Raw genomic sequence first — 6,989 nt, forward strand, 5'->3', positions numbered from 1 at the left:
ATCCAATGTAGATAGCTACACTTTTTTAGCTACTATACCTCCACCTAAACCACAAATTCAAAACACTTGTTTCAACATTGGAAACTAGAGCTATATGATACCTATAAAACCTAAGTGGTTGTATAATCAAATCATATCAAATGTATCTTATAGATACTACTATAGAGATAGATATGAACCTATGTCACACAGCTTGTCATTTAAATTTGTGACAAGATGATGAAAAATGTTTAAACGATGTCATCGTTTTTGTTCTCCTTTCTTTTGACTTTCCACCCCCAAGAGCAAATTTCTATTGTCCCCTAATGTATTTTGCTGACCGTACGATATTGAAAAAAGTTCTCCAGTCACCCTTAAAAGGCCTACTTGGTTTCATATAAACATTTGGACAATCTCGTTGCCGAGCTCCAGTGGCGCAATTGGTTAGCGCACGGTACTTATAATCAGTATTTGTTGTTGAGCTATGCCGGGGTTGTGAGTTCGAGCCTCACCTGGAGCATGTTTTTTTTTTTTAACCATGAGAATGTTGTGTGCCTGGAATGTAAGAAGAAAGTTGTTCTAATGAATATAACTGATTATGAGAGTAAAAAAAAAGTATTTCTACGACTAAACAGATGTTGGAAGAAAATAAAATAAATGTGTAATGCGAAAAAAAATTATGTCAGAAGTATGTGAAGAACGAAGCTACCCTTATCTGTGTCGCGACTTGTCGGTTGAAAAATCGATAGAAATGAGGGTACATGCTTGGTTTAATTCAATAATCAGATTTGGAATTTAAATGTACCTTTATTAGATATCATAAGTAGATATAGATATATGTAGATTTACAATATTATGCAAATTAATAAAACAAAATAAAAAATTTGTATTGATAGTTTTTAAAACGCTTTTTGAATTCCATATGAATTGGTGTTATATTTATATTATTTATAAAAAGATTAATTTAATTTTTTCAATTTAGGAAATTTTAAGGTTAAAGGCGAAATTTTTGGATTTTTGAAAAAATCAATTTTTCAAAAAATAATATGTATGAATATGAATATATTTTTGAATTTTGTTTAACTATATTTTTTAGTTTTCTTTAAAATAAATTAAAAAATAAATTTTAAAAATTAAATACATACATTTAAAAAAGTTAAAATAAATTTTCAAAACAAAATCGATTTGTTAAAGAAATTTTAAGAAAAGAATTTAATATTTTCAAAAGATTGATTTTTTTTTTTATATTTGTATACTTTTTAAGAATTTGAAAATCATAAGAGCCGTTTAAAAAATATTTTCCAACATTAAAAAAAAAAGAAAAATAATATATAAAATAATTAGCGTGTTTTATTGGTAACTCAGTACTTAGCTCAGTAAAATTTTACACGGTAAACAACAACAAATGATTGCTAAGGATAAACAAAACTTTTTATTTGTTGGTTTACAGAGAATTTTTTTTTCCTTAACTTATACATTTTTTACCCTTCAACAAAAAAGGATTATAAAAAATAAATAAAAGTAATCGCTTTTTGTTATTTAGATCATAAAATGTTTACTCAGTAAAATACTGAGTACCAATAAAACACGGCTAATATAATTGTTTGAAGTCATTTACATAAGTCACAAAAAATTTTCAGAAAAAAAAAATTGAAAATCGTTAGATTCGTTTTTTAAATTAATTTTTCTTATATGTATGTAAAACTACAATACAAGTTTTCACAAAATTAGTTTTCCATTGAAAAGTAAATAAATAGACACATAATAACAAAGTTGCCACAACATAAATTACCTAGTCTGTTTTCAAAAAATTGGTTTGTCAAAAAAAGTTTGAACGTATTTTTAAAAATCCAAAAATGATTTATTTGAAAATGTTTCTTAGTTTTAATATTAAAATTACTAAAATGTTTTGTACAAAAAAATTTAATTGACATCGGATTTGTCATTTAGGAGAAAGTCAGATATAATGAAAACGGTCCAAAAAATATCCACACGATCCAAAAAATATTTTTTTTATTTCAAAAGTACGACTTATAAGACAACTTAAATGTATTACTTGCGATATAGGTACTATATATCAAGTTATGCATTCGTACAAAAAAAAAAAGTTGAGATAACATTTTTCCATGACATTACGATGGTAGACAATGCCAAAAAAGTGGGTCCCGGAAGTCCGTCTGTCTGTCTGTCTGTCTGTCAGTCTGTCTGTCTGTCAGTCTGTCTGTCTGTCTGTATAAGGAGCTACAGCCTAAACGGATGGACCGATTAATGTCAAACTTGGTATGTAGCGTTATTTGGCGACTCTCCAGAGGGGTTTTTGGAATTAATTTTTTGGACCAAAAATAACGGTACTTGTCATATACCGATTTTAGTAAAATTGAAATATCTCGAAAACGGCTCTAACGATTTTGTTTAAAAAATTCAAATGTTAGTTTTAAGCTAAGGTCTATCTTTCAATGAAAAAATTTTTTTTTGAGAATCATTATTAACGGTACCTGTCATAAAACCGTTTTTTTTCAAATCCGATTATCTCCGAATGCTTATTCGATTTCAACTAAACTTTTTGTGAAGAAGCATTTATATAATTTAAATATAAGCCAAAAATAAGATTTTGAAAAAAATAATTTTTGGATTTTTAAAAAAATTTTGAAAATTTTATTTTGAAAAATCAAATTTTCGAAAACGGGACATTGAATTTTTTTGAAATTTTGGTTTTAGATGTTGATTAGTGATTTCTAAAGAATGGCATACCAATTTTATTTTAAAACTTTTTTTCCAAAAAATTATTTATAAAAAATTAGTTTTTTAAAAAACGGCTCTAACGATTTTGAAAGTTTTTTTTTCTAAAAATGCATCTTAATATATCAATCAAAACTGCATACTTGTTTTAGAGGGCAATTTAATTTCAGATTTTATTTTATTTTTTTTTTTTTTTTTTTAAACGAATTTTATTTTTTTTTTCCAAATTTCTATATAAAAAGTCTTAAAAATTTAAGCAACTTTAACTCTAAGAGCAAGTTCGTGCGACCCAGTCGTGCATTTTATTTTTTTTTTGTCATAATGTCAAGTACCTAGGGAAATTGAAATTCATCGAATTTAAATATTTTTAAGGCCTATTTGTTGAAAGGAGTCTTCAATATTTAAGTAAAACATAAAGGCCTAAGTTTCACATACCGGTTTGCACGAAATTTAAAGTATTTCCATAACATAGGGGGAGGAAATAGTAGAACATACAAATTTTTGTTTCTAAGCACTTTTAACTGAGGAAAGAATGAAAAAAAAACCTTAAAATGATTTTCTTTTAATAAAAGTTTTTTCAATGCATACAAATTTTCAAAAAAAAATAAAAAAAAAAATTTATCATTTATTTATTTACTTTTTTTAAAAATTTAATTTCATATTTATTTTTTTGCACTTCCACTTAACATAGGTTTAAAGTATTAAAAACGGTAGCCAATAGATAATATCGACAAAAAATTCTTCGCATATGTCATTTTTTTCACGTCCCATCTCTTTGCGCTACTCTTTGTGGTGGAACCAAAAAAAAAAATCTCAGAAATTAAAGCTACTCAAATGCTTATTTTGTGTGCAAACCAAAAATTTGTAACTTGCATGGTTTTGGAATTATTGAATTTTCCCAAAAAATAAGTCTGAGTTAGCGGACAAATTTAAAAATTACACGGTGTTACAAAAATGAGGTTTTAAAATATACGCGGGCTGAGACCTATCACGTTTTGTAGAGCTAGTCGCACTGATTACGAAACGGTATTTAAAAAGTCCCTAACACCCCCAAAATCTGGAGTTAGGGGCACTAAACGGTTTTTTTGACCTTCACCCATTGAAAAAATTCTAGCTCCGTCAAATTTTTACCCATTTTCGATTTTTTTACAGTTTCTGATAGGAGATTAATATACCATCTAGAATTTATAAGCTGTCAAAGTTCAAAAATTCCATTTTTTTCGTCATTTACCCAACATCGACATCAAATTAAAGTATATATTTTCACAACAACATGCTGTTTTAAAAATATATTCAAAAATAATATTTATTTCCAAATCAAACGAGGTATTTTGCATGAAAATTAGTTTAAAATTGGCTTAGAAAAAAAAAATTTTACGATTTCAACCCAGATACAGAAATTAGAACTCTAAGGTATAGAACAAAAATGTTGTCTTGGCACGTATTAGTATAACTTGGGCGCCAGGATTTGATAACAGGTTTTTGTAGAGGAGTTCAATACAAACATTTTTTTCTTTCGGAGGGGGGTCTATCTCCCCCCGTTTAGGTGGGATAAAAAAAATTATTAAAAACAACGGCAACACTTACAGTAATAAGTGATACCATTTCCGAAAGGCAAAATTGTACATTTAATTCTTATTTTTAAATCAATATATTATAACCAATAGTTTTTGAAATAATCGATTTCAAAGTTAAAAATAGGCGAAAAAAAATGGTTAAAAACTCATTTTATACTTTTTTTTTTTGTTCAGACTGTGAATTTTAATAAAAAAAATTACTCACCCAGAAAACTACCTTAATTATTTCCTTATCGAACAGTGAAAACTATATGTTTCTATGTCTTCTAGTTTTTTAGAAAATTTAAAAATTATTTTATCAGAATTTTCTTTTTTCAAAATATTTTTTGTTTTTATTTGTTTTTATTTTTCAATTTTCTCAAAAACTAGAAGACATAGAAACATTATAGTTTTCACTGTTCGATAAGGAATTTTTGTTTGTATTTTTTTGCTCTGAAAAACCCTGTTTTGTTTAATTCAAACTGTAATATTTTGCGATCTATCTGCAACTTTGGAAACTTTTATACTTTTTTTAAAACTACAATAACAGGGCAACTTTTTAAAAAGTACCGTACAAATATTTTTTGCGGTGTTGCTCTCAAATAAAAGTCAGAAATTGATTTTTTTTATAAAACTTGAAACTGTTAGTTAATTTGCAGCGAAATGGCGTATGGAATAAAAAATATTTTGATTAATTAATTGTTTCTTATTATTTGTCAATGTTTTTGTAAAAGAATTTTAAAAAACAAAAATCAATAATGGGCGCATGAAGCAAAATACTGTTGCAAAGTAAAGTTTTTCGAAATTTCACAAGAATTGCATTAAATCGAAAACTAAGTATTTGGGATGAACAATGTACCAAATTCTGAGATCCCTTAAGATCCCCTATTCCGTTAAAATAAGACTTAAGTTAGCGGGCGAAAATAAGAAATACATAATATTTGTTTGATGCCTAAAATTGTACCATGCTGCAAAAATCAATTTTGTAGCTATTATGGGTAATTTTATTTCTCAATTTGAAATATAAAAAGTGCACTTCCGGTCAGAGGAGAAATTAAAACAAAATAACTTTTTTAAATTTTTTGTTGCCAATTTGTTGAATCGATGAAAAAAGGCATCAGACTGGAGCCCTTACATTGAGGGAAAAAAACAACTTAAAATCAATGAAAACCACGTTGATTCAACTATTTTTCGGAATGATTTTGGGTTAAAGACGAAAATTTTCATATCAAAGTAGAACATCGTTAGTTTAAAATGGTTTGCCGTTATATCTTATATAACATCTTTAAATCAAAGTTGTTTAAACTTTGAAAAAAAGTATCAATTTATTAAAAAAAAAAATGAACATATTGGCAGCCGCTGGGGATCGAACCTACAACTCTTAAGTCTCTAGGCGAATGCTTTACCAACGTGCTATCTCACTGTTGGAAATAAGAGTGAAAAAATGCAACAAAAGCTGAAGTCCGACAAAAGCAAAAAATTTCTTACTTTATTTCAATTTTATTAAAAGTGTTTCATGTTAGCTTTTCAACATTAAATCAACGTTGAACATATTACATTTTACGTTGTGGTTTTTCCCTCAGTGTACAAATTTTGTATGAATTCAAACCAGCAAAATTAAATCCAGTGCACATAGCAGACTGAAAAACATCATGAAATTCCTCGAAAAGCCATAATTAAAATATTCCATATTACAAAAAAAAATGTTGTAACATTTTATCTCAAGGGCATTATTTACCATTTTTCCATTAGAAATTAAAAAAAAAAATCGAACCTCAAACTCATATCTTCCTACTTTAATACCCAGCGAGATAAAAATCTTCTAACAGAAAATGTTTTCAGATGTACAATATTCATGTTTCCTGTTCATTAAAAAAAAAAGTTAATGCTCCAACTTTAAAAAAACGAAGAAAAAAAGCAAAATATCCCAAGGCCATCATTGGTATCTACAATACATTTATATACAAGGTTTTTCAACACAATATCTACTCTCTCTGCTTATATAAGTAGCTTTATGTTAACTATTCACTTAACATTTTTATTAAAATGCGAGCATATTCCCTATAGAAGGTCCATCATCATCCCACTTCTGACACCCTTGTGCTTGTAGTAAGTCCGCACTTTGTTTCGTACTTTTTGTATGTACAAAACCAAAAAAATGTTATCAACAAATATTATATAAAAATTTATGTATGCGATATAGTAGAGAATGGGGATATGGTATTTTGTAAAGCATTGTGCGTAAATCCGGATGGAATATTATATTTTAAATAAAAGAACAAAAAAAAAAGAATATTTTCAAAGCTCCAAGAGGGAAATATACCAAAATAAAATTAAGTTTTCCGTGTTATTTTATATTTTTTTATTGCTCGCATTATCGATTTATCTCGAACATACACACAATACATCTGAGAATAATGTTTTTTTTTAACGATTGCAATGGCATCAGACAGCGAAAACATAGCATAAGTGTTGTATTAAACGCATCAAACAGAGAATAAAACCCATGTAGATATTCAACCCCTGTTAAAGCGACCCCATTCCCAATTCAAATCGTCACTTCGGGATATAATGAATCCCCAAGGCCAACAGCACAATTTCCAGTTTTGTGTCATAAATGACACACAGATAATAACGCACATCGCACACGATTTTGAGAATGCCACAACCAGAGCGTTATATCCATTTGTTTAAGAGTACATAAATATACCTACG

At 27.7% G+C, this 6,989-nt stretch overlaps 1 non-coding gene across 1 annotated transcript; it reads left to right on the forward strand.

Annotated features, from left to right (window-relative positions):
* The first annotated feature begins 404 nt into the window (after positions 1-404).
* Positions 405-499, forward strand: Trnai-uau (transfer RNA isoleucine (anticodon UAU)). The gene is made up of 2 exons: positions 405-442; positions 464-499. It is a non-coding gene; the product is annotated as a tRNA-Ile (tRNA).
* Positions 500-6,989: the final 6,490 nt, after the last annotated feature.

The sequence above is a fragment of the Episyrphus balteatus genome, chromosome 3, assembly GCF_945859705.1.
Source record: "Episyrphus balteatus chromosome 3, idEpiBalt1.1, whole genome shotgun sequence".
NCBI classification, from domain to species: Eukaryota; Metazoa; Arthropoda; class Insecta; order Diptera; family Syrphidae; genus Episyrphus; species Episyrphus balteatus.